General features: G+C 45.0%; 1 non-coding gene across 1 annotated transcript; it reads left to right on the top strand.

Moving 5' to 3' along the window:
- The first annotated feature begins 9,558 nt into the window (after window positions 1-9,558).
- Trnat-ugu lies at window positions 9,559-9,632 on the top strand. The gene has a single exon. It is a non-coding gene; the product is annotated as a tRNA-Thr (tRNA).
- The last annotated feature ends 15,378 nt before the right edge of the window (window positions 9,633-25,010 follow it).

Genomic DNA, 25,010 nt, shown 5'->3' with positions numbered 1-25,010 from the left:
TCCTCGATGGTGAGTGTTCATCGGAGGTGAGGGTATCATCTGGAGTGCCCCAGGGAAGTGTGGTAGTTCCGCTGTTGTTTTCTATCTACATAAATGATCTTTTGGGTAGGGTGGATAGCAATGTGCGGCTGTTTGCTGGTGATACTGTGGTGTACGGGAAGGTGTCGTCGTTGAGTGACTGTAGGAGGATACAAGATGACTTGGACACGATTTGTGATTCGTGTAAAGAATGGCAGCTAACTCTTAATATGGATAAATGTAAATTAATGCAGATGAATAGGAAAAAGAATCCCGTAATGTTTGAATACTCCATTAGTAGCGTAGCGCTTGACACAGTCACGTCGATTAAATATTTGGGCGTAACACTGCAGAGCGATATAAAGCGGGACAAGCATGTAATGGCAGTTGTGGGGAAGGCGGATAGTCGTCTTCGGTTCATTGGTAGAATTTTGTGAAGATGTGGTTCATCTGCAAAGGAGACCGCTTATGAAACACTAATACGACCTATTCTTGAGTACTGCTCGAGCGCCTTGGATCCCTATCAGGTCGGATTGAGGGAGGACATACAAGCAATTCAGAGGGGGATTGCTAGATTTGTTACTGGTAGGTTTGATCATCACGCGAGTGTTACGGAAATGCTTCAGGAACTCGGGTGGGAGTCTCTGGAGGAAAGGAGGTGTTCTTTTCGTGAATCCCTACTGAGAAAATTTAGAGAACCAGCATTTGAGGCTGACTGCAGTACAATTTTACTGCCGCCAACTTATATTTAGCGGAAAAACCACAAAGATAAGATAAGAGAGATTAGGGCCCGTACAGAAGCATATAGGCAGTCATTTTTCCCTCGTTCTGTTTGGGAGTGGAACAGGGAGAGAAGATGCTAGTTGTGGTACGAGGTACCCTCCGCCACGCACCGTATGGTGGGTTGCGGAGTATGCATGTAGATGTAGATGTGCTGTAAGGGTGCTGTGGATGATAACCAAAGGGGTCCTGATATGAACAGAAGTAACACTCCAGACCATCACTTCTGGTTCTCGAGCCGAATGGCGGGTGATAGGCAGGCTGGTAACCCACCCCTGTCCAGGGCGTATCCAGGCACGTCTGCGGCTTGGAATCTCGTTGACTAGAGTAGAAGTGTCTTTAGCGATGAGTCCCGCTTCGAAGTGAGCCTCGATGACCAGCGAGGATGTGTCTGGAGACGCCCTGGACAGCGGTGGCATGCCAATATGACTGTCGCCCGCCGTTCGGCCCTACATCCATGAGTGACGGCCTGGGGTGTCATTTCTTTCATAGAAGGATCCCTTTGATTGCCATCCGTGGCACCCTTACAGAACAGCAGTACGTCGACGATATTCTATGCCCCGTTTTGTTGCCCTTCATGGCAAGCCATCCTGGGCTTACATTTCAGCAAGGTTACGCCCGTCCGCACACGGCGAGAAAGTCTACTGCTTGTCTTCGCCCTACCGTGGCCAGCAAGGCCGTCAGATCTCTCCCCAATTGAGAAACTTTGGAGCATTACGGACAGGGCCCTCCAACTAACTCGGAGATATCTCTCTCTCTCTCTCTGCTGCCCCAACTGGACAAAATTGGTCACGATATCCTTCAGGAGGACATCCAACAACTCTACTGATCAATGCTAAGCCGAATAACTTCTTGAATAAGGGCCGAGAATGGACGTTACTGACTTATTCAGTTTGTGAGGCTCTTTCTCCTTAATAAATCATCCAGTTTTTCTGAAACTGTAATAATTTGTTTGAATGTACATTACATCTACAGACATCCGTCCCGTTTATATGATTCTTCGTGGAACATCGAATTTTTTTTCATAGAGTGTGCGGATTGGGGCTAAGAAATGAAAGAGGAAGCCGCCTGGTAGAATTTTGCACAGAGCACAACATAATCATAGCTAACACTTGGTTTAAGAATCATGAAAGAAGATTGTATACATGGGAGAACCCTGGAGATACTAAAAGGTATCAGATAGATTATATAATGGTAAGACAGAGATTTAGGAACCAGGTTTTAAATTGTAAGACATTTACAGGGGCAGATGTGGACTCTGACCACAATCTATTGGTTATGACCTGTAGATTAAAACTGAAGGAACTGCAAAAAGGTGGGAATTTAAGGAGATGGGACCTGGATAAACTGAAAGAACCAGAGATTGTACAGAGTTTCAGGGAGAGCATAAGGGAACAATTGACAGGAATGGGCGAAAGAAATACAGTAGAAGAAGAATGGGTAGCTTTGAGGGATGAAGTAGTGAAGGCAGCAGAGGATCAAGTAGGTAAAAAGACGAGGGCTAGTAGAAATCCTTGGGTAACAGAAAAATATTGAATTTAATTGATGAAAGGAGAAAATATAAAAATGCAGTAAATGAAGCAGGCAAAAAGGAATACAAACGTCTCAAAAATGAGATCGACAGGAAGTGCAAAATGGCTAAGCAGGGATGGCTAGAGGACAAATGTAAGGATGTAGAGGCTTATCTCACTAGGGGTAAGATAGATACTGCCTACAGGAAAATTAAAGAGACCTTTGGAGATAAGAGAACGACTTGTATGAATATCAAGAGCTCAGATGGAAACCCAGTTCTAAGCAAAGAAGGGAAAGCAGAAAGGTGGAAGGAGTATATAGGGGGTCTATACAAGGGCGATGTACTTGAGGACAATATTATGGAAATGGAAGAGGATGTAGATGAAGATGAAATGGGAGATACGATACTGCGTGAAGAGTTTGACAGAGCACTGAAAGACCTGAGTCGAAACAAGGCCCCCGGAGTAGACAACATTCCATTGGAACTACTGACGGCCCTGGGAGAGCCAGTCCTGACAAAACTCTACCATCTGGTGAGCAAGACGTATGAAACAGGCGAAATACCCTGACTTCAAGAAGAATATAATAATTCCAATCACAAAGAAAGCAGGTGTTGACAGATGTGAAAATTACCGAACTACCAATTTAATAAATCACAGCTGCAAAATACTAACACGAATTCTTTACAGACGAATGGAAAAACTAGTAGAAGCCAACCTCGGGGAAGATCAGTTTGGATTCCGTAGAAACACTGGAACACGTGAGGCAATACTGACCTTACGACTTATCTTAGAAGAAAGATTAAGGAAAGGCAAACCTACGTTTCTAGCATTTGTAGACTTAGAGAAAGCTTTTGACAATGTTGACTGGAATACTCTCTTTCAAATTCTAAAGGTGGCAGGGGTAAAATACAGGGAGCGAAAGGCTATTTACAATCTGTACAGAAACCAGATGGCAGTTATAAGAGTCGAGGGACATGAAAGGGAAGCAGTGGTTGGGAAGGGAGTAAGACAGGGTTGTAGCCTCTCCCCGATGTTATCAATCTGTATATTGAGCAAGCAGTAAAGGAAACAAATGAAAAATTCGGAGTAGTTATTAAAATCCATGGAGAAGAAATAAAAACTTTCGAGGTTCGCCGATGACATTGTAATTCTGTCAGAGACAGCAAAGGACTTGGAAGAGCAGTTGAACGGAATGGACAGTGTCTTGAAAGGAGGATATAAGATGAACATTAACAAAAGCAAAACGAGGATAATGGAATGTAGTCGAATTAAGTCGGGTGATGCTGAGGGAATTAGATCAGGAAATGAGACACTTAAAGTAGTAAAGGAGTTTTGCTATTTGGGGAGCAAAATAACTGATGATGGTCAAAGTAGAGAGGATATAAAATGTAGACTGGCAATGGGAAGGAAAGCGTTTCTGAAGAAGAGAAATTTGTTAACATCGAGTATGGATTTAACTGTCAGGAAGCCGTTTCTGAAAGTATTTGTATGGAGTGTAGCCATGTATGGAAGTGAAACATGGACGATAAATAGTTTGGACAAGAAGAGAATAGAAGCTTTCGAAATGTGGTGCTACAGAAGAATGCTAAAGATTAAATGGGTAGATCACATAACTAATGAGGAAGTATTGAATAGGATTGGGGAGAAGAGATTTTTGTGGCACAACTTGACCAGAAGAAGGGATCGGTTGGTAGGACATGTTCTGAGGCATCAAGGGATCACCAATTTAGTATTGGAGGACAGCGTGGAGGGTAAAAATCGTAGAGGGAGACCAAGAGATGAATACACTAAGCAGATTCAGAAGGATGTAGGTTGCAGTAGGTACTGGGAGATGAAGAAGCTTGCGCAAGATAGAGTACCATGGAGAGCTGCATCAAACCAGTCTCAGGACTGAAGACCACAACAACAACAACAACAGTTTGTGCGTTACTTCCGTTAGTATATCACTTGAACATGGGGTAGCTAATCCACCCACAACAGCCATGAAAGTGATGTGGAACTGCCATTTGAGATGCATTCGTATCTGTTCCTGTATGGATGACCTGTCTCATGTTCAAATGCTATGCTTTCGGAAGTACTGTAAATTGATTCTTGAATTATGTACCTACAGATGAAGCCTTTTGGCTTCGAAATCGTTTGCAATTAAAGTGGAAATAGAAATAAAACTAGAGAAAATAAAATTAACTTTCTACCGTGATAATGTTAACAACTAAAGTCCCCCCATTTTTCACTCTCATGGGATCTACAAGATTAGCTTAAGATATGTGATCGGGAAAAGAAATGAAATATTTAGAAAACGGTACATTTTTAATCTGAAACGCACCTGCACAGAATGTTTCAGTAGGAATATAAAATATTATAAGAGGTGATACAGAACAGACTAATTAAAATAAAACATACCATATAAAATGTATCCGGTTTCTGTTGGTTACAGAGAGAGAGCTGTTAAAATGTAACCCAAACAAATACAGAATGTGTTAAGTAAAGGCAAATGCCTAAATTAACATTTGGTCTTCATTAACTCCATCTCCGACTTCAGTACACTTCCTAATTCTCGTGACAACACTGCGTGTAACACTTCTGAGGTCGTCTTTATGTTCTTTTACTAGGGCAGCACTTTTCATAATCCGATCGATCAGTTCGTCTCTTGCGTTTACGTTTTCTTTATCGACTTCGTCTTTTGAGCACCCCCACGGGGAAAAGGTGTATAGCCCGGTAATCTTGGTGATCAAGGAACGGACCATTTCTACCGATCTATCCTCCGGGTACCGAGCGGTCTAAGGCGCTGCAGTCATGGACTGTGCGGCTGGTCCCGGCGGAGGTTCGAGTCCTCCCTCGGGCATGGGTGTGTGTGTTGGTCCTTAGGATGATTTAGGTTAGGTAGTGTGTAAGCTTAGGGACTGATGACCTTAGCAGTTAAGTCCCATGAGATTTCACACACATTTGAACATATCCTCCGGGTAATGTACGAGAGACGCTCAAAGAAAGACCGAACATTTGAAACAGCGCTTTCAACCGGCACAGGGAGCGCGAAGCGGCTGCTGAGCTCACCTGGTGGTGATCGTGGTAAGTTGTGTAGCTACTGCTGCCGAAGTGCCGTGCGGTTAAAGGCGCTGCAGTCTGGAACCGCAGGACCGCTACGGTCGCAGGTTCGAATCCTGCCTCGGGCATGAATGTTTGTGATGTCCTTAGGTTAGTTAGGTTTAACTAGTTCTAAGTTCTAGGGGACTAATGACCTCAGCAGTTGAGTCCCATAGTGCTCGGAGCCATTTTTATGCTGTTTTTATGAAGTGAGCACGTGCCCAAGTTGTTCGGTGGTTTAGTGACAAGGTGACAACGAAAGACTTTGAAGAACAAAGCGTGTGTGTGAAATTTTGCTACAGACTTGCCAAAACTTTTACAGAGGGATTCGATAGCTCAGGCAGCTGTCACAGTGAGTGGACAAAGGAGCTCCTTGTCTGGAAAGAGCACTCAGGTTGATGTTGGTGATTGGCTGTGTTCGTGTGGTTTCTTTTTCTGCAAAGGCATTGTCAATCACGACTTTGTACCCTTGGTAAGATGTTAAACAAGGATGTCTACCAGCGATTTTTAGCACGTTCGAGGGATGGTGTGCGAAGAAGAGGCGTGGATTGTGGAAAAACCAGATATGGATGTTGCCTTGTGACATTGTGGCGGCTCACACGTCGGCCTTGTCCGCAATATCTGGAAAAACATCAGACTTCCGTTGTGTCCCATCCACACCATTCTTCGGATCTAGCCCCAGCAGACATTTTCCTGATTTCCAAACTTAAAACACCACACTGGAAAAAATTAAAAAAATTAAAAAGTTCTACACCACAGAGGAGATTCAGGACAATGGAACAAGACACCTGCACGCCTCCCAGAAAGTACGTTCCAGGAGGCTTTCAAGAAATGGAAGAAATGTTGGGAACGATGTATTGCCAGTAAAGGGGACTACATCGAGAGGGGTAGTGCGTAAAATATGGTGCAATGAGCAATAAGGATCTTATAAGCAAAGTTCGATTTTTCAACGCACCTCGTGAGGTGGATTATGTGCCACCTGACGACCAGAATGTGCGGGTTCCCTGTAATGCTGGGAGAACGTACTAGCCGTCGTAGCCAAAGAAATCCGTTCCAATAATGCTGGAAGTTCGTTTTCAAGCAAGTCTAGCCCTGTAAGATGACGCAGTAACAGAACAGGCTGAATGAAGAGTTTGTCCGTCATCCACACGTATTTTATCAATAATGTAAACTCATGCGTAACTTGCTAATCTGAACTTCAGACTGAAAATAAACTCATGACAACTGGAGTTCCAACATACCAGATGAAAACTTATCCCTGTAACCGGTGAGAGTTGCACTCACGTTATATGGAACGTTTTATTCGAATTGCTCTATACTACCAAGTCACAAAATATTTATTACTACCGGAGAAAAACGGCGTTGCCCAGGTATTTATTTATAGCTGCACGTCCACGCCCGAACCACGCAACCTTGCGCTTAATGTTTATGACGTCATATTTTCTGAACTTAGTGTCGTACAATGATATAATTTTGCAGGTACATTCAGTGGCATATGTGGATATTGTCTGCAAAATGTGTTGTGAATGGAGTCAGTAGCAATGAAGTAATAAATTTAAACGTTATGCACGATGCGGCAATCTCACTGTTATGACATCATATCTCTTGAACTATGTGTTGTAGGATGATATAATTTTGCACTTATATTCAATGGTACATGTTCATAGTGTCTGTAAAATGTGTCGTCAGTGCAGTAAACAGTAAAGAAGTAATACATTATAATCAGGTGTCTCATGCAGCACTTTTACTGCATGTGCAACGTACGGGGGTATAATGAATATGAAACTTCTTGTTTCATTACTCCTATCTGACCTCGACTCTGTTTAAATGCGCGAATATACCCCCAAGTATCGTTTTCATAAAATTAATATGATAACTTATTTTATTAATAAAACTCTTATTCTATCAGCAGTGATAATGCTTTGATTATGGTCTGTTATTAAATTTTACATTTCTTCATTATTAAACAGGATGAGCAATATTGCTAATCTAAAACATTACAATCAAATTAATTCCCTAAACTAACTATCCTACCATTGGCACAATGGACACTCTATCCCTAATCGTCCCTTTCCCTGACTTACTTAATTTAATACTGGCCACGCAAGTGGTTTTACAGAAGTTCCACCTAGATGGACACAGAACCAGAGAGCTTAAGGAAAGAGCTAATGGAACGCGTACGCACTTTCAATTACGATGGCCTACTTTGCCAGCTGTTTGCTCTAATATCACCATAATTCCGCACGTAGATTACGACAGTGGTCCCAGGCACCAGCGTGATGTCGTCTTTCCCCTGTGAGAGCTCTTGCGGAGCAGACCCTCAGCGTCCGCCTCGCACCACCGCCGACACCAGAGTCCCTAACCTGTTGCCGCCAAATTGTGCCGTTCCTCTCACATGTATTCCTACGCTTTTCGGCAAATCAGGACTCTAAGATTTCTCGCGGATCTCCCACCTTTCATGGGCGCGCCGTATTTGCGTTCCTTTAGCCGCAACGGCGGGAAACAATCTCTCTCTGTCTCGCACGTACGCCCTCTCTCTCTTCTTCCACCTGTGAGGTCTCAGGCTCTCCCAATAACCCCTGTGGTCACAAGTGCCACTCAACCGACAAAGCAGCCGCCGTGTGAAGCACCGGCCAGCTGCCAAATCTTATGTACTGGTATTAACCTTGATATGTTGATACTAGTATCGTTCTGTCAAATGGTTATCTCTGTCCGCGTGGTATTTGTCACATATTATTTTCTGAATAAATATCATGTAAGGTGCTAAAATCTGCCACCTTACACATGAACAGCCGTAAAGCGGTAAGCGGTAAACATTTTTGCTGTCATCATTTTTTGGGGATTGCCAGCGAGAAAAAAATTTCGTGTAGGTTTGAAATTATTTGTAAAGTTTGTTGCAAGTTGCTAATTGTTCTCACAATTACTGGACTGATGAAGTCTGGGAATTCACACGTTGCGGGCTACGCTTCGTTTTCACCGTCACCACCACCTCTTTGATAGTAGGTGGTTCTTACCCCCACAGCGATTGTCGCTTGGCAGTAAGGTACACTGAGGTGAGGAAAGTCATGGGACACCGATATACACACATACAGATAGTGGTCGTACCGCATACTCAAGCTGTAAAAGGACTGTCATGTGCACTCAGGTCATTCATGTGAAAAGGTCTCCGAAGTGATTATGGAATTAACAGACTTTGAACGCGGAACGGTAGTTGGAACTAGACCCAGGGGACATTCTATTTCGGAAATCGTTAGGGAATTTAGTATTTCCAGACCAGCAGTGTCAAGAGTGCGCCGAGAATCCCAAATTTCTGTCACTAGCTCTCCGCACCACAACGCAGTGGCCGACGGCCCTCGCTTAACGACCGAGAGCGTTTGCGTAGAGCTGTCACTGAAATAACCGTAGAAATGAACGGGGGAGGGGGGGGGGGTTACGAGGAAAGTATCCGTTATGACAGTGCGGCGAAATTTGGCGTTAATGGTCTATGGCAGGATATGACCGACGTGAGTGCTTTTGTTAACAGGATTACATCGCCTGCAGCGCCTCTCCTGGGCTCGTGACCATGTTGGTTGGAGCATAGACGACTGGAAAAACCATGGCCTGATAAGTCCCGATTTCAGTTGGTAGCAGCTGATGGTAGGGTTCGAGTGTGGCCCAGACCCCATGAACGCACGGATCCAAGTTCTCAACAAGACACTGTGCAAGCTCCAGAATGGTGTGGCCTGCGCTTACATGGGGACAGGGTTCTCTCGTCCAAATGAACCGATCATTGACTGGAAATCAATGTTCGGCTATTTGGAGACCGTTTGCGGCCATTCATGGGCATCATGTTCCCAAACAACAATGGAATTTCTATAGAAGACTATATATGAAGATAATTAATTAAAACCCTCAGCTGCCGACAGGTGTTGTTGACATACCTTGATGGGGACAGCTGAAAATGTGTGCCCCGACCGGGACTGGAACCCCGGATCTCCTGCTTACATGGCAGACGCTCTATCCATCTCAGCCACCGAGGACACAGATGAATAGCGCGACTGCAGGGATGGGCAAAAAATCTGTTAGGAACATTAAGTACTGTATGTAGATTGTGGACTGTTGGGAATGCGGGTCTCACGTGAAGCGTGCAAAGGATAAATCAATGCAGTCGCGCTATTCGTCTGTGTCCTCGGTGGCTCAGATGGATAGAGCGTCTGCCATGTAAGCAGGAGATCCAGGGTTCGAGTCCCTGTCGGGGCACACATTTTCAGCTGTCCCTATCAAGGTATGTCAACAACACCTGTCGGCAGCTGAGGGTTTCAATTAATTATCACTTATACACTACTGGCCATTAAAATTGCTACACCAAGAAGAAATGCAGATGATAAACAGGTAATCATTGGACAAATATATTATACTAAACCTGACATGTGATTACAATTCACGCAATTTTGGTGCATAGATCCTGAGAAATCAGTACCCAGAGCAACCACCTCTGGCCGTAATAACGGCCTTGATGCGCCTTGGCATTGAGTCAAACAGAGCTTGGATGGCATGTAAGGTACAGCTGCCCATGCAGCTTCAACACGATACCACAGTTCATCAAGAGTAGTGACTGGTATATTGTGACGAGCCAGTTGCTCGGCCACCATTGACCAGACGTTTTCAATTGGTGAGAGATCTGGAGAATGTGCTGGCCAGGGCAGCAGTCGAAAATTTTCTGTATCCAGAAAGGCCCGTACAGGACCTGGAACATGCGGTCGTGTTTTATCCTGCTGAAATGTAGGGTTTGGCAGGGATCGAATGAAGGGTAGAGCCACGAATCGTGACACGTCTGAAATGTAACGTCCATTGTTCAAAGTGCCGTCAATGCGAACAAGAGGTGACCGAGACGTGTAACCAATGGCACCCCATACCATCACGCCGGATGATACGCCTGTATGGCGATGACGAATACACGCTTCCAATTTGCGTTCACCGCGATGTCGCCAAATACGGATGCGACCATCATGATGCTGTAAACAGAACCTAGATTCATCCGAAAAATGACGTTTTGCCATTCGTGCACCCAGGTTCGTCGTTGAGTATACCATTGCAGGCGCTGCTGTCTGTGATGCAGCGTGAAGGGTAACCGCAACCATGGTCTACGAGCTGATAGTCCATCTGCTGCAAACGTTGTCGAACTGTTCGTGAAGATGGTTGTTGTCTTGCAAACGTCCCCATCTGTTGACTCAGGGATCGAGACGTGGCTGCACGGTCCGTTACAGCCATTCGGATATGATGCCTGTCATCTCGACTGCTAGTGATACGAGGCCGTTGGGATCCAGCACGGTGTTCCGTATTACCCTCCTGAACCCACCGATTCCATATTCCGCTAACAGTCATTATATCTCGACCAACGCGAGCAGAAATGTCGCGATACGATAAACCGCAATCGCGATAGGCTACAACCCGACCTCTATCAAAGTTGGAAACGCATTTCTCCTTCTTACACGAGGCATCACAACAACGTTTCACCAGGCAACGCCGGTCAACTGCTGTTTGTGTATGAGAAATCGGTTGGAAACGTTCCTTATGTCAGCACGTTGTAGGTGTCGCCACCGGCGCCAACCTTGTGTGAAAGCTCTGAAAAGCTAATCATTTGCGTATCACAGCATCTTCTTCCTGTCGGTTAAATTTCGCGTCTGCAGCACGTCATCTTCGTGGTGTAGCAATTTTTAATGGCCAGTAGTGTAGATGACTATGCCAGGCCGCAGTTGGCCGCGACTGGTTTGAAGAACATTCTGGACAATTTGCCCGACATGAATCCCATCGATCCGTTGTAGGACGTATTCGAGAGGTCAGTTCGTGCACAAAATCCTTCACCGGCAACACTTTCAAAAAATGGTTTAAATGGCTCTGAGCACTATGGGACTTAACATCTGAGGTCATTAGTCCCCTAGAACTTAGAACTACTTAAACCTAACTAACCTAAGGACATCACACACATCCATGCCCGAGGCAGGATTCGAACCTGCGACCGTAGCGGTCGCGCGGTTCCAGATTGTAGTGCCTAGAACCGCTCGGCCATCCCGGTCGGCGGCAACACTTTCGCAATTATGGATGGCTATAGGGGAAGCATAGCTCAATATTTCTGCAGTGGACTTCCAACGACTTTTTGAGTCCATGCCACATCGAGTTTTTGCACTTCGCCTTGCAAAATGAGGTCCGACACTACAGGGTGTTACAAAAAGGTACGGCCAAACTTTCAGGAAACATTCCTCACACACAAATAAAGAAAAGATGTTATGTGGACATGTGTCGGGAAACGCTTAATTTCCATGTTAGAGCTCATTTTAGTTTCGTCCACCTACGCTCAATGGAGCACGTTATCATGATTTCATACGGGATACTCTACCTGTGCTGCTAGAACATATGCCTTTACAAGTACGACACATGTGGTTCATGCACGATGGAGCTCCTGCACATTTCAGTCGAAGTGTTCGTACGCTTCTCAACAGCAGATTCGGTGACCAATGGATTGGTAGAGGCGGACCAATTCCATGGCTTCCACGCTCTCCTGACCTCAACCCTCTTGACTTTCATTTATGGGGGCATTTGAAAGCTCTTGTCTACGCAACCCCGGTACCAAATATAGAGACTCTTCGTGCTCGTGTTGTGGACGGCTGTGATACAATACGCCATTCTCCAGGGCTGCATCAGCGCATCAGGGATTCCATGCGACGGAGGGTGGATGTATGTATCCTCGCTAACGGAGGGCATTTTGAACATTTCCTGTAACAAAGTGTTTGAAGTCACGCTGATACGTTCTGTTGCTGTGTGTTTCCATTCCATGATTAATGTGATTTGAAGAGAAGTAATAAAAGGAGCTCTAACATGGAAAGTAAGCGTTTCCGGACACATGTCCACATAACATATTTTCTTTCTTTGTGTGTGAGGAATGTTCCCGAAAGTTTGGCCGTACCTTTTTGTAACACCCTGTATATTAGGAGGTATCATACGGCTTTTGTCACGTCAGTATATTTGTGTATCAAATTTGGTTGAAATCGGTCCAGTGATTTGGTTGGTTGGTTGGTTGGTTGTTTGGGGAAGGAGACCAGACAGCGTGGTCATCGGTCTCATCCAATTAGGGAAGGATGGGGAAGGAAGTCGGCCGTGCCCGTTCAGAGGAACCATCCCGGCATTTGCCTGGGGTGATTTACGGAAATCACGGAAAACCTAACTCAGGATGGCCGGACGCGGGATTGAACCGTCGTCCTCCCGAATGCGAGTCCAGTGTCAGTGATTTGGGAGGAGATGTAGTACAAACACACTCACATGCACACATACACGTTTACATACATACATACGTTTCCTCTATGTGTATCTCCCGGAACAGCCCGTTTGTTGCATTGGCAATCGGTGCCTGTGCTCTGGAAGTAACGCTCGCTGTCCAACACGCTTTTCAATTCCCGATTTTTTCCAGGGCCTGCCACGAGACAACCTCACATTCCTGGCACCTGTTGCCGCGGAGCCGAACTCAGTGGCGCGGCATCTGGCAGGTGTCGCGGCATCTGGCGTGGCGGCCCCTTTGGCGGGCGCTGCGGGCAGGCGCAACTGATATCGTGGAGCCTAGCGCCGAGTCACTTCAAAATAAAAGAGAGCCGCCAGTATTCTGGGCCGGTGCGGGTATTAAACAGTAGAATGCCTGGCAGGGCGCCACGTGGCCGTTACTCCGATGCGGAGCAGATTTTGTAGTTTCCCGACAAGCCAAGCGCTAAACTTTCACGATGGCCAAGGTGACACAATTATAGACCGCTCTTCTTATAACTGCACGACTGTCGGTCGGATCTTAGGCCGGTGTTACACTATCAAATTTCTTTGTCAAAGATTTGATCAAAGATGTGATCAAATATTCCGTCAAATATATTTGACAAAGATCATTGACGTAGCGCTAGAAGGGGTATTACACTGTCATCATATTTATCGTCAAATTTCAAGATGGCTGACAACAACAACATATTATTAACCGCAGCAGTTGCATGTACCACAATTGCACTGTGTGCACATGCGGAAGAGAAGCGGGGAAAAAAAAGGAAACATACCTGGGTGAAGTCGTGGGTTTTACGACGATACGATAAAAGCATTCAACAAAACTTGTTACGTGAGCTTATAGTGGAGGATGTCAAGTCGTACATCGAGTACTTAAGAACGGATGAGCATACAATTCTATATGTGCTCAGTGAAGCGTATCCTCATATCACAAAACACAATATTCACTTAAGAACTGCTACATCTGCAGAGGACAGGCTCACTGTAACACTCCTATCCCTTGCTACAGGAGAGGGTTGGGTTTGGTTAGGTTAGGTCAGGTCAGGTCGGGTCAGGTCTCCAATCATCTTAATCTACTTTTGTATTCAGGGTGCCTCACGTTGTAAAGCGCCTCATCAGCTTCATACATCTCTATTAATTTTTTAGTTGTCGGCACACACCACTTGTATTTACCGCCAATGTTTATAAAAACACTACAGACGACAGAGCGCTGCAGCGATGCTAGCGCTCCATGTGGTAACATGTCACATTGCAGTGAACAGAAGACTAGCGACTTCTTTGATCAAATCTACAGCGAGGTCCTAGATTTGATCAAATATTGGACGACATTTGACAAAGTTCCCTATTACACCATCAAATATCTTTGACAAAGATTTTTGTCAAAGATATTTGACAAAGAAATTTGATAGTGTAATACCGGCCTTAATCCAGTAACAGTGGTTCTCCTCATGGTATTGAGAAACCCGGTGGGCTCTAGGAAGATTAACTACTGGATGTCTCTAAGTTCCTTCTTTAACCGTAGCAGTACCACCGCATTTCCCATAACGCGCGTTACCAAAGAGGGAGGTACTTTGTACCTACCCTAAAAAAATTGTCAGTTGTTGTTGACTTAAATTAACAACATACTTTTAGAACGGTACTGACGTGTAAGTAGGGCCCAGGACCTGAAAATATCTTTTAGTACACTCTTAGCAACATTAGTGCACTTGCAATAATATGTACGGGGGTACGTAAAGCCCACACTAAAAAAGAATTTATGAAATGCAACAATAATATACAGACGAATGGAAAAGACAAATGTGGATGTGTTAGATAATGATCAGTTTAGCTTTAGGAAAGGTAAAGGCAACAGAGAGGCAATTCTACGTTGCGGTTGAATACCGGAAGTAAGACTAAAGAAAAATCAAGACACGTTCATAGGATTTATCGACCTGGAAATAGCGTTCGACAATGTAGAATGGTGTAAGATGTTCGAAATTCTGAGAAAAATAGGGGTAAGCTAAAGAAAGCCAGGGTAATATACAATATGTACAAAAACCGAGAAGGAGTAGCGAGGGAGAACAAAGTGCTCGGATTAAAAAGGATGTAAGACAGGGATGTAGCCTTCGCCTCTATTGTTCAGTCTGTACAGCGAAGAAGCAATGATGGAAATAAAAGAAAATTTCAGGAGTGGAATTAAAATTCAAGGTGAAAGGATATCAGTGATATGATTCGCTGATGACATTGCTATCCTGAGGGAAAGTGAAGAATAATTACATGATAGGCTGAATGGAATGAACAGTCGAGTACAGAATATGGATTGAGGGTAAATCGAAGAAAGACTAAAATAATTAGAAGTAGCAAAAATGAGAACAGCGAAAAACTTAACAGCAGGATTGATAGTCACGAAGTAAGTGAAGTTAAGGAATTCTACTACCTAGGGAGCAAATTAACCAATGACGAACGGAGTAAGGATGACATCCAAAGCAGATTAGAAGTGGCAAAAAGGGCATTCCTGGCCAAGAGAAGTCTACTAGTATCAAACATAGGCCTTAATTTGAGGAAGAAATTTCTGAGAATGTATGTTTGGAGCACAGCATGGTATGGTAGTGAAACATGGACTGTGGGAAAACCGGAACAGAAGAGAATCGAAGCATTTGAGATGTGGTGCTAAGACGAATGTAAAAAATTAGGTGGTCTGATAAGTTAAGGAATGAGGAGGTTCTGCGCAGGATCGGAGAGGAAATGAATATTTGGAAAACATTGACTAGGAGAAGAGACAGGATGAAGGGACTGACACTCATACAACACGCACACAGTGTTATGCAGGTCAACTTTAGCCGCTGCTGCTGCGAAATTGGTTGCATGTAGGTTACACATGGGTAAGATGTGCCATCACCGACGTGAGGTCAGCGTGACACGTCTTCTGTCTCCGAGCTCTCGACCGACACAACTCTTCCACTCTCGCAGACAGACCTCGTCTCACCACAGTGCTTAGAATCGCACTCCCATGTTTCGCCCCAGAGTGTCACTATCGATATCTGAGTGCTTACACAATGCAAAGAATAGCGTGAAGTTGGATATATTGTTTTATGTAATGGAGAGTTCTGACACACTCCTTACACTGTTTGAAAACGAAACTGCAAGACGAAATTCGCTAGAGATACAGGTGAAGTATGTGTACAAATACGTGTGAAATATGTTAAATATATGTGAAATATACTCTATGTGACACCTGCATACCGTGGCACAGATGTGGGTAAGAAGCTCCTCCTAAACGTCTGGATCGATTTCAACCAAACTTGCATCTGGAAAAAAATAGTATGGGAGTAAGAACAACAACCTCCTATTTGGTTGAAGGTGATAACGAGAAGACACAAGAGGGTGAGGGAAAGAATGACAGACAGAGAGAAGGAAAGAGGACATGGACACAGATATGAGGAGGAGGAAATGGACACCGTGAGGGGCAGGGGGACATGGACAGGGGGTGGAAAGATGAGGAGATGGATAGAGAGGGGGGGGGGGGGAGATGGGCTGAAAGAGGTTGGAAGAGGAGGTGGACGGAAAGATGTGGAAGAGGAGATGACCAGAGAAACGGAAGAGTTGATGGACAGATAAAGATGGGAGGAGGAGATGGACAGGGAGAGGGGGAGGAGGAGGTGCACAGAGGATGGAAAGAGGAGGAGTTGAACAGAGAGAGGGGAAGGGGGACAGACTAACAGAGGGTGGAGAAGGAGATGCGTGGAGAGCTGGGGAGGAGGAAATAGAGAAAGGAAAAGGATATGGGCAGAGAGAGAGAGAGAGAGATGGGAAGAGTGAACAGACAGAGATGGGGGGGGGGTCGAGATAAAGGAGCTGAGGAGGAGGTAAAGGGATAGGAGGAGATGGACTCAGAGGGGGGAGGAGGATATTGACAGAGAGAGTTGGGAGGAGCAGATGGACAGGTAGAGGGGGGGGGGGGAGGAGGGGATGGACAGAGAATGGGGGTGATGGAGGAGATGGACTGAGAAGAGGATGGATGAGATAGACAAAGAGAGAGGAGATGAGCTAATGGAGTGAATACATACCTGGCCAACGCTGAGTGCTCAGATAACTGTAAAATATTAAAGTATAACTGTGAAAATATTTATTACAATACAAAATGAAACATTAATTTTAAGAGATGTTGTGTAGATACTCCGCCGTGAAATAGTAAGAACTGTACAAGAGAAAGCTGTTTAATTCAGTCTTCATCTCTGGGACGTTACCCACAAGTTAAGTCCTTGAATTATTTGTAGGGGTTGCAATATTTATTATTTTATTTTGTTTTATTTTATTATTAGAAAAGAGAACTGCCAGTAGAGATGAAGGACGTTAATGAATATATAAAGTATCACTAAAATGGTCAAAATACCAGTATTTCTGAAATGGCTCTGTAGGATACTCTAGAACTAACACCAGATATTGTTATTTCAGCTGAGCTCGTTAGTGAATGGAAATATTGAGAATAAACTAGTATCTTCCTTTTTCAAACGACTTTAGCAATGATCAAACGTATTTCTAAAGTAGCTGAGCTAAAGTGCTTCATTAAATCTATGATGTGAATTTGATAATGCAAGAAAGAGAAAGGAACTATCAAGTACACTGTGTCTACGAAACGCATAAGTGTTTTGTGGGTTTCAGATCAGGTATTGCGTTCCTGCGGTGACGTCGGGGAAACAATTAGACATTTGGGTTGATGGCTTCGAAGAACACTTAAAAGCCACACTGAGAATAATGGGATGCTTTGGAAGAAAGGTGTGGTTCTTTTCGCGAAACCCTGCCGGATACGTCTAGAGAACTGATGTCAGAAGCAGACTTTGCGACGTTTCTACTGCCGCTATCGCGTATGAATTATGAGAATAAGATGCACGCGAGCGGAGGCATACAGGTGTATTTGCCCCACGCGGATGGGACAGAGAATGGCTGACAGAAAATTAGCTACGCATTGTTCATAGCTTTCAACAGTTTATACGCCGATGTAGCTCTCGATGTACCGAACGGGCCTTTTTCAGTCTGGCTCTCGGTTTCGAGATGGGATTGTTTTGCCTCCCTGTGCCCCAACTCAAGCTCTTTACACGTTACGCTAAATGCGAAGCGATTAACGTTGCGGACCAGTCACACCAAATCGCTGGCAGAGGATAAGATCAGCATGATTTTACACTCACGTTCAGAAAAAAAACAGAACACCTTGAACGACCAGCGATAGGATGTTCACTCTCACAAGACATGTTCTGCAGAAATGATTAGCATTTGAACCGTGCCGACCAGTGGTTCAAGGTCAACCCCGATATCGCGGCGCAACCCCACCTACCGGTTAAATCTTCCTGGGGCTCTCGCGTGACATGAGCAGACGTGCAGGATGCCTCGCAGACGTATGCGCTAACCCTACCGTGACGTCAGTGAGTTTGGAAGAGGGCGCATTATTGACATGAGAGAATGTGACGCATCCATCCGGAAAATTGCTGCTCGTGTGGGAGAAGTGTATGGGTGTCCAACGGGTGTTCACGGAAGACCGTAGAACCCAACGAGATGGGTCAGTTCGCACCACCTAGACCACTCCCCGAGAAGATCGACACCTCATCTGAAGGGAACTGCAGAACAGATCTGCCTCCTCCTCTGCTCTGGCGCAACAGTGTAATCGTACACTATCAAGGGTGAAAGTCTGTCGTGTTTTTTTTTGCGGCATGGGTTACTTGCTCGTCGTCCACTTCTCCGCCTACCTTCGACGAATGTCCAGCAACATACTAGACGACAATGGTGTGTAGAACAGGAATGGCATGAGATAGTGTTTTGTTTGAAAATTATGACAAGGGGAGCAGCATCACAGTGACTGCATTACCACAAGACATACAAAGCCAACTCACGACCTTATGGTGTGGGGTGCTATTGGATACAACTACGAAACACAGTTGATGTGTGTCCAGGGCACTGCGACCATTGTGACCTACGTGAATGACATCCTGAGACCCGTAGTCATACTCTTTCTGTACAACACACCAGGCGCCATTTTTCAGCAAGACAGTGCACGACCACATGTTGGACTGCAGGAACACGTGCCTTCTTGGTGTCACAGGATGTCAGCCTTTTACCCTGGCCCGCCGGATAACCAGACTAGTCACCAATTGAAAATCTGTGGGATGTAGTGAAACGACGGGTGCAGCGCTGTGACTCAATGTCAACCACTGCAGATGAAGTTTGGAACCAGGCGAATGCAGTGTGGACGGCTACACCACAGGACGCCATTCGCGTATTAGACGCGTCGATGCCATCACGCATGGAACAAGTTATCAGGGCCAATGGCGGACGCTGTGCCTACTAGGCAACAGGACACGTGCTGATCCGAGGTGACTGAAATGCTTATCATTTGCGCACAACATTCTAACGTAAATGTTCTATGAATATGAATGTCCTATCTCTTGTCGTTCAAGACGTTCTGTTTCTTTCTGAACATGAGTGTAATTGAAGTTCCTGTTTCAAAAAGCTGTAAAAAGAAACGCTGCTCAGGATGACATCACATTTGAATGGAAGGGGGAAACATTATTTGATGCTGTAGGCGAAAGAATGTGCTAAATAACAGACGCAGATTACACAGCTGTTTCTCAGTTTGCGTCTAAGACGCTAGGGATGACTGTCTCAATGCCGAATCGAGCGCTGCCGATAAAGTTCTTTTACATGAACGGTGACAGCGCGCCTGTAGCTCTGCAGAAGTTGCGGACACTCAGGGGTATGAAAAAAGGCGTTAATCCGATGTCTGTCAAGGCTCTTAAGAAACTGATTACAGAATTCGAAAAGACAGGTTCTTTTGAAGTGCAGTGTGGCATAGGGAAGAAAACAAATTATCCGACGTCTGTCGAAGATGCAGGAGAGGTCGAATGGTGGCGTGCGAACATGCACTTCACGTGTAATTGCCCTTATTTTGGACACATGTGTAAGTACGATGCAAAAAGTTCTACGCAACATTCTGCATTGCTGTCCATACAAAAAAAAAAAAAAAATATTTTCAGGAGTTGCTTCGTGGTGACCTGCCAGTGGGAGAAACGTTTGCTCTATAACTTGCTGCTCGCATGGAAGTTGACAGTGACTGGCCGTGGTGTATTCTTTGGACAGACGAAGCTCATTTCCATCTCAAAAGACATGTCAGTACACAGAAATCAAGAATACGGGCAACGGAAAATCCGCTCGCACATCATCCGGTCCGCCTCAAATGGTTCAAATGGCTCTGAGCACTATGGGACTTAACTTCTAAGGTCATCAGTCCCCTAGAACTTAGAACTACTTAAACCTAACTAACCTAAGGACATCACACACATCCATGCCCGAGGCAGGATTCGAACCTGCGACCGCATCGGTCGCGCGGTTCCAGACTGTAGCGCCTAGAACCGCTTGGCCACCCCGGCCGGCGGTCCGCTTCATTCTGCAAGGGTAACTGTGTGATGCGGATTGACGGTATCTCGCATTGTTGGACCATATTTCTTCAAGGACATGAGTCCTGCCTCTCCTGTTACCCGTACCGTCACTGATAAACACTATGAGAGTCTTTTTCGCACCAACATCATTCCAACAGCGTGTATGTGCGGGTGGGATCATTTTTATGGAAGATGGCGCTCCATCGCACATCGCAGAACCAGTGGACCAGATGCTGCAAAAGCATTTTGGAAATGCTAGAATTATCAGTCCTTATTCCCCTACAGCCTGACCATCCAGATCATCTGATCTTAATCCGTGTGACTTCTGGCTGTAGGGTTATCTGAAAGATTCCTTCCTCCGATTACAAACGTAGCTGAACTGAACACACGTATTGTGCAACGTATTCTGAATGTCCACCTGAGAAAGTCCGATTTGTTGTGGAACATACTGTTCCTCGATTTCAACTTGTTGCAGAAAACAGTGGACATCACACTGAACATGTCTTGCGCCAGTCTCACGACAGTTAAAAATACGGATAAGTGCGAGCAGGATTCGAGCACCGAGGGTTTCATACAAACTTAATTATGTACACTCTTGGAAATGGAAAAAAGAACACATTGACACCGGTGTGTCAGACCCACCATACTTGCTCCGGACACTGCGAGAGGGCTGTACAAGCAATGATCACACGCACGGCACAGCGGACACACCAGGAACCGCAGTGTTGGCCGTCGAATGGCGCTAGCTGCGCAGCATTTGTGCACCGCCGCCGTCAGTGTCAGCCAGTTTGCCGTGGCATACGGAGCTCCATCGCAATCTTTAACACTGGTAGCATGCCGCGACACCGTGGACGTGAACCGTATGTGCAGTTGACGGACTTTGAGCGAGGGCGTATAGTGGGCATGCGGGAGGCCGGGTGGACGTACCGCCGAATTGCTCAACACGTGGGGCGTGAGGTCTCCACAGTACATCGATGTTGTCGCCAGTAGTCGGCGGAAGGTGCACGTGCCCGTCGACCTGGGACCGGACCGCAGCGACGCACGGATGCACGCCAAGACCGTAGGATCCTACGCAGTGCCGTAGGGGACCGCACCGCCACTTCCCAGCAAATTAGGGACACTGTTGCTCCTGGGGTATCGGCGAGGACCATTCGCAACCGTCTCCATGAAGCTGGGCTACGGTCCCGCACACCGTTAGGCCGTCTTCCGCTCACGCACCAACATCGTGCAGCCCGCCTCCAGTGGTGTCGCGACAGGCGTGAATGGAGGGACGAATGGAGACGTGTCGTCTTCAGTGATGAGAGTCGCTTCTGCCTTGGTGCCAATGATGGTCGTATGCGTGTTTGGCGCCGTGCAGGTGAGCGCCACAATCAGCACTGCATACGACCGAGGCACACAGGGCCAACACCCGGCATCATGGTGTGGGGAGCGATCTCCTACACTGGCCGTACACCACTGGTGATCGTCGAGGGGACACTGAATAGTGCACGGTACATCCAAACCGTCATCGAACCCATCGTTCTACCATTCCTAGACCGGCAAGGGAACTTGTTGTTCCAACAGGACAATGCACGTCCGCATGTATCCCGTGCCACCCAACGTGCTCTAGAAGGTGTAAGTCAACTACCCTGGCCAACAAGATCTCCGGATCTGTCCCCCATTGAGCATGTTTGGGACTGGATGAAGCGTCGTCTCACGCGGTCTGCACGTCCAGCACGAACGCTGGTCCAACTGAGGCGCCAGGTGGAAATGGCATGGCAAGCCGTTCCACAGGACTACATCCAGCATCTCTACGATCGTCTCCATGGGAGAATAGCAGCCTGCATTGCTGCGAAAGGTGGATATACACTGTAATAGTGCCGACATTGTGCATGCTCTGTTGCCTGTGTCTATGTGCCTGTGGTTCTGTCAGTGTGATCATGTGATGTATCTGACCCCAGGAATGTGTCAATAAAGTTTCCCCTTCCTGGGACAATGAATTCACGGTGTTCTTATTTCAATTTCCAGGAGTGTATATGTTACCGGCCAAACCCGATTTTAGGATGAACTAGTTTCGCCTAGGTCAAACTCTTTCATCCTGTTACCGAAAGGATAAAACAGCTTAGCCTAGGTCGATTCGGATTATCCTAGTTAGGATTTACATGCTTTAGGATAAACTGGTACTTCCTAGTCTTAATTAATTTCACCTAGTTTGTATCTTCTATAAGCTTTTCAAAGTAAACTGAATAAAGGAATGGAAATAAAATAGTCAGTATGATTCATTAAAGTTATTTATTAACTAATCAGTAATTTCACATCTATCACTTGATCAGCTTACACCCATACACAGAAATCACCTTATCTGCAATTTTCTTATTTACTTATTTTTGCCAAGTTTACTTTGATGGTACTTAGAATTGCAGAGTATTTTGTTTTTCTTACAGTTGTATTTGTTTGTTGTGCAGTTTTTCATGCAACTGCATTTCACGAAGCCTTGCCCTGATCCAAAAGAATGTTTTGTGGCTGCAGTCCTTAAAGATATTTCAATATCCTGGTTAATATCCCCCACATCTAAAAATTCTGTGTGTGTCACCGCCAGACACCACACTTGCTAGGTGGTAGCCTTTAAATCGGCCGCGGTCCGTTAGTATACGTCGGACCCGCGTGTCGCCACTGTCAGTGATTGCAGACCGAGCGCCGCCACACGGCAGGTCTAGAGAGACTTCCTAGCACTCGCCCCAGTTGTACAGCCGACTTAGCCAGAGATGGATCACTGACAACTACGCTCTCATTTGCCGAGACGATAGTTAGCATAGCCTTCAGTTACGTCAATTGCTACGACCTAGCAAGGCGCCATAGCATTGGATATTATTTTATATTGTGGTTATAACATGTATCGTCAAGAGAGATGTTCTACAATTGTGGATTAAAGTTAAGTACTATATCAACTACGTACTTTATTTGCTACTATTAATTCCTTTAACTGTTCCAGACCTCACGCCAATCTGCGTGAGCTTAACGCGTGCCTTTCGGCTTCCTCTCATTGTGACTTGGCTGTCTTGCCAAGTCACAACATTCTGAATGCAGACTTCGAAATCAGTTCTACAAAAGAAGTTAAAACAAATATTTTTTAATATTTTATTACAAAAAATTATGGAAAATTTTAATAAAATTATACCTGCAATAATGTTTTTGAAGTACGCCATGTTTAGTGCCAGCTTTGTAGAGGCCCTCATCAGTCTCTTGAAGTATTACTTCAATTATGTTTCGAAGGTCACCTCTGTCTTTATCTACATCTGGAATAGGTATGATTATGTTGTCTCCAATGTCAGCTGGTGGATGGGATTTGTCAGAGGAAGCTTTCATTCTTTTAGCTTGTTTTTTTAAATCTCCTGTCGCAATTTTTCTAGCATTTTGAATGTCGTTTGTGTCGATTTTCACAATGTTATCATCATCTCTGTCTTCGTACTGTTCAGTATTGCTGTCATCTTCGGTTGCCTTCTTTAAGTCATCTTCATCCTGAACATCATTTATGATTCCGTGAGGCAACGAGGAAGTGGAAAGTCCTACTCGAGGTTCGATTCCGAATAATGCTTTGTAAGGTGATTATGCCAGAGTGCTAAGCTCGATTTTTCATGAACTGGACGTACCTTAATCCTTCCGACCACTTCGTCGAATTGTTGTCCTTTAACCAAGAACTTATCATATTTTCAATGTCTTGATTGGCACGTTCAACAGAACCCTGACTTTGGCTGTGCCTTCGTTTTCCACGCACAATTTTCAGTTCTGACCAAAGATTTGCCAGTTCACTTATAACATTATTGACAAATTCTCTGCCATTATCAGATTGAAGAATGCACGGCGCCCCTACAATTAGGAATGTGTCATTCAAATGATAAGCCACTTCTTCAGCCCTCTTTGATGTTAAAGCACGAAGGAGAAAAAAATTGTGAGATGGTCTTGGAAAACTATAATGAATTTTAAATTCCCGTCTGGTTGTGTTTGGAAATCAATCAAATCGACCTGGCATCTCTTATTCATTTCCGAATGGAGAATTGGCTCTGAAACTAGCCCTGTTTTCTTTTTTGTCTTCTTTTGCTGACAAACATCACACATTGATAAATATAGGCATATCATTTCCTTTGTGCTACTGGCATATTTTTTTGATGTCTCGGCTAACATCCTATCGTGAACACCATGACCCACAGCTACATGAGCTGCGTCAATGACATCATGAAGTTCCTCAGCTGGAACAAAGTATTTTATATTCCCTTGACACCACGTAATGAGTTTTTTCACATCACCAATTTCCAAAACAGCAAGTCGTTTCAGTCTTCTTTTTTTGTAATGATGTTCTTTTTTCCAACTTTTTCACGTTTTCTATTTGTTTAACCAAATCCGCATATTCGTCTACTAATAGCGCATTATAGTGAGAAGACATTTTGTTTTCACTCTGCACAATTTCCTCCAGAAACTTTTCTCTCCAGAGCTTTTGGCTGTTTGCTACACGAAGGCTCATCCATGATGAAACGCCTCACAATAATTATACTAGGATTATAATAAAATCTTTTAAATGCAACCAGCAACGTAACACGCGCACTTGTCGATTCAAAATACCGTTCAAAACAAAGAACAGAGCGAGCGAAGAGCGGTTGAGAGGCGCGAGGGGCGAGCCAGAGATGATTCGGGGATTCCCCGTTCGTACAAGCAATGACATGCATTTCGACAAGGCAAAATTAGTTCAGACTAGGACGGACCAGTTTATCCTAAAGCATGTAAGTTCTAACTAGGATAAGCCGGATCGACCTTGGCTAAACTGTTTTATCCTATCGGTAACAGGATGAACGAGTTTGACCTAGGCGAAACTAGTTCATCCCAAAATCGGGTTTGGCCGGTAACATACAAAGATAGTTCATCTATTTCAGGAATCGAGAATTGCGAC

This window comes from Schistocerca americana, chromosome 1 (assembly GCF_021461395.2).
Source record: "Schistocerca americana isolate TAMUIC-IGC-003095 chromosome 1, iqSchAmer2.1, whole genome shotgun sequence".
Classification (NCBI taxonomy): Eukaryota; Metazoa; Arthropoda; class Insecta; order Orthoptera; family Acrididae; genus Schistocerca; species Schistocerca americana.
The sequence above is the reverse complement of the archived record's forward strand: the minus strand, read 5'-3'. Positions and strand labels throughout refer to the sequence as shown.